Raw genomic sequence first — 4195 nt, 5'->3', positions numbered from 1 at the left:
AAAATTTAGTTGTTTCTTATGAGTCAAATCAAATTTTCAATTTAAAAATTCTATATTTTTCAAATCTTTTTTTTTTTCAAAAATCAAATCTTTTTCATTTTTTCTTTCATATTTTTGAAAATTTCAAATTGATTTTCAAAATCTTTTTCTTATTTTTGTTCCATATTTTCGAATTCATTACTAGCATTTAAATTCAAAAATTTTAAAGTTTGTTACTTGCCTATTAAGAAATGTTCAATCTTTAAATTTTTAAATCATATCTTTTTGTTTCTTGTTAGTCAAGTAATCAACTTTAATTTTTAAAATCAAATCTTTTTAATTTCCTTTTTAAATCTTTTTCAAATTAAATTTTCAATCATATCTTTCAATCATATCTTTTTCAAAACTTAATTTCAAAATCTTTTCTAACTTCTTATCTTTTCAAATTTGATTTTCAAATCTTTTTTAATTAACCACTTAACTTTTTGTTTGATTTTAAAAGTTTACTATTTCAATCATATCTTTTTCAAAACCACCTAACTACTTTTCTCTCTCTTATTTTCGAAAATTACTAAACCCTTTTTCAAAATTTGTTTTAATTAACTAATTGTCTTAAATTTTAATTTAATTTTATTTCTTTTTTTAATTTTTGAATTCTAATTAATATTTAAAATAAAAACAAAAATATTTTTATTATTTTTTAAATTAATTTTCGAATTCTTCTCTCTTTCATCTCCTTCTATTTATTTATCTACTAACACTTCTCTTCTACTCAAAAATTTGAACCCACTCTTCTCCCCTGTGTTCGAATTCTTATCTTTTCCTTCTTCCATTCTTCTCTTCTTACACTCATATAAGGAATCTCTATACTGTGACATAGAGGATTCCATATTTTCTTTTCTGTTCTCTTCTTTTTCATATGAGCAGGAACAAGGATAATAACATTCTTGTTGAAGCTGATCCTGAACCTGAAAGGACTCTGAAGAGGAAGCTAAGGGAAGCTAAAGCACAACTCTCTGGAGAAAATCTGACAGAAATTTTCGAAAAAGAAGTAGACATGGCCGAAAATAATAATAATGGTGGAGATGCAAGGAAGATGCTTGGTGACTTTATTGCACCAAATTTCAACTTACATGGAAGAAGTATCTCAATCCCTACCATTGGAGCAAACAATTTTGAGCTAAAGCCTCAATTAGTTTCTCTGATGCAACAGAATTGCAAGTTTCATGGACTTCCATCAGAAGATCCTTTTCAGTTCTTAACTGAATTCTTGCAAATCTGTGATACTGTTAAGACCAATGGGGTTGATCCCGAGGTCTACAGGCTTATGCTTTTCCTGTTTGCTGTAAGAGACAGAGCTAGAATATGGTTGGACTCTCAACCTAAAGATAGCCTGAACTCTTGGGATAAGCTGGTCATGGCTTTCTTAGCCAAGTTCTTTCCTCCTCAAAAGCTTAGCAAACTTAGAGTGGATGTTCAAACCTTCAAACAGAAAGAAGGTGAATCCCTCTATGAAGCTTGGGAGAGATACAAGCAACTGACTAAAAAGTGTCCTTCTGACATGCTTTCAGAATGGACCATCCTGGATATATTCTATGATGGTCTGTCTGAATTAGCTAAGATGTCATTGGACCATTCTGCAGGTGGATCCATTCACCTAAAGAAAATGCCTGCAGAAGCTCAGGAACTCATTGACATGGTTGCAAATAACCAATTCGTGTACACTTCTGAAAGGAATCCTGTGAGTAACGGGACGCCTCAGAGGAAGGGAGTTCTTGAAATTGATACTCTGAATGCCATATTGGCTCAGAATAAAATATTGACTCAGCAAGTCAATATGATTTCTCAGAGTCTGGATAGATTGCAAGCTGCATCCAACAGTACTAAAGAAGCATCTTCTGAAGAAGAAGCTTATGATCCTGAGAACCCTGCAATAGCAGAGGTGAATTACATGGGTGAATCTTATGGAAACACCTATAATCTCTCATGGAGAAATCATCCAAATTTCTCATGGAAGGATCAACAAAAGCCTCAACAAGGCTTTAACAATGGTGGAAGAAACAGGCTTAGCAATAGCAAGCCTTTTCCATCATCCACTCAGCAACAGACAGAGAATTCTGAGCAGAATCCATCTAGCTTAGCAAATATAGTCTCTGATCTATCTAAGGCCACTCTAAGTTTCATGAATGAAACAAGGTCCTCCATCAGAAATTTGGAGGCACAAGTGGGCCAGCTGAGTAAAAGGGTCACTGAAACTCCTCCTAGTACTCTCCCAAGCAATACAGAAGAGAATCCAAAAAGAGAGTGCAAGGCCATAACCTTACTTGGTGTGGCCGAACCCAGAGAGGAGGAGAAGGACGTGAATCCTAGTGAGGAAGACCTCCTGGGACGTTCACTGACTAATAAGAAGTTTCCCTTTGAGGAACCAAAAGAATCTGAGGCTCATCTAGAGACCATAGAGATTCCATTGAACCTCCTTTTACCATTCATGAGCTCTAATGACTATTTATCTTCTGAAGAAGATGAAGACATTACTGAAGAGCAAGTTGCTAAGTACCTTGGTGCAATCATGAAGCTGAATGCCAAATTATTTGGTAATGAGACTTGGGAAGATGAACCTCCCTTGCTCACCAATGAACTGAATGCATTGGATAGGCAGAAATTACCTCAAAAGAAATAGGATCCTAGTAAATTCTCAATACCCTGTACCATAGGCACCATGACCTTTGAGAAGGCTCTGTGTGACCTGGGGTCAGGCATTAACCTTATGCCACTCTCTGTAATGGAGAAACTTGGGATCTTTGAGGTGCAAGCTGCTAGAATCTCAGTAGAGATGGTAGACAACTCAAGAAAATAGGCTTATGGACTAGTAGAGGACGTGCTAGTAAAGGTTGAAGGCCTTTACATCCCTGCTGATTTCATAATTCTAGACACTGGGAAGGATGAGGATGAATCCATCATCCTTGGAAGACCCTTCCTAGCCACAGAAAAATATGTGACTGATGTGGACAGAGGAGAGTTGGTCCTTCAACTAAATGAGGACAACCTTGTGTTTAAAACTCAAGGATCTCCTTCTGTAACCATGGAGAGGAAGCATGAAAAGCTTCTCTCACTGCAGAGTCAACCAAAGCCCCCACAGTCAAACTCTAAGTTTGGTGTTGGGAGGCCACAACCAAACTCTAAGTTTGGTGTTGAACCCCCACATTCAAACTCTAAGTTTGGTGTTGGGAGGTCCCAACAATGCTCTGAACATCTGTGAGGCTCCATGAGAGCTCACTGTCAAGCTATTGACATTAAAGAAGTGCTTGTTGGGAGGCAACCCAATGTTATTTAATTATATCTATTTATTTTCTATTGTTATTTTATGTTTTTTTTAGGTTGATGATCATGTGGAGTCACAAAAACTACTGAAAAATCAAAAACAGAATGAAAAATAGCAGTAAAAACAGCTCACCCTGGAGGAAGAGCTTACTGGCGTTTAAACGCCAGTAAGAAGCATCAAACTGGCGTTTAACACCAGAAAGAAGCATCAAGCTGGCGTTAAACGCCAGAAACAAGCACCAGACTGGCGTTTAACGCCAGAACAGAGCATGGAATTGGCATTAAATGCCAGAAACAAGCAGCAAGCTGGCGTTTAACGCCAGACATACATTCTAAGGGCGTTTTTGCACGCCTCAATGGAGCAGAGATGATAAGTCCTTGACCCCTCAGGATTTGTGAACTCCACAGGATTCCCACCTACCACACCTCTTCTTCTCTCCTCTTCACACCTTTTCATACACACTTCCCCCACCCTTGGCCGAACCCACCACACACCTCCATCTCCTCCACTTCTTCTTCTTATCCTCCTTTCCTCCTTCTTTTGCTCGAGGACAAGCAAACATTTTAAGTTTGGTGTGGAAAAAGCATTGCTTTTTTGTTTTTCCATAACCACTAATGCCTCAAGGGATGCACTTCCCTCCACAAAACTATTGGGAGCAAATCAATACCTCCTTAGGAGAATTAAGTTCCAACATGGGACAACTAAGGATGGAACACCAAGAGCACTCCATCATTCTCCATGAGATTAGAGAAGATCAAAGAGCTATGAGTGAGGAGCAACAAAGACAAGGAAGAGACATAGAGGAGCTCAAGAGCACCATTGGTTCTTCAAGAAGAGGAAGACGCCACCCTCACTAAGGTGGACTCGTTCCTTAATCTCCTTGTTCTTATTTTC

General features: G+C 37.7%; 1 non-coding gene across 1 annotated transcript; it reads right to left on the bottom strand.

The window, feature by feature from the left end:
* Nucleotides 1-1438: 1438 nt before the first annotated feature.
* LOC112780575 (small nucleolar RNA R71) lies at nt 1439-1546 on the bottom strand. Its single transcript, XR_003191401.1, has one exon. It is a non-coding gene; the product is annotated as a small nucleolar RNA R71 (small nucleolar RNA).
* Between the last annotated feature and the right edge of the window lie 2649 nt (nt 1547-4195).

Source organism: Arachis hypogaea, chromosome 19 (genome assembly GCF_003086295.3).
Source record: "Arachis hypogaea cultivar Tifrunner chromosome 19, arahy.Tifrunner.gnm2.J5K5, whole genome shotgun sequence".
Lineage (NCBI taxonomy): Eukaryota > Viridiplantae > Streptophyta > Magnoliopsida > Fabales > Fabaceae > Arachis > Arachis hypogaea.
The sequence above is the reverse complement of the archived record's forward strand: the minus strand, read 5'-3'. Positions and strand labels throughout refer to the sequence as shown.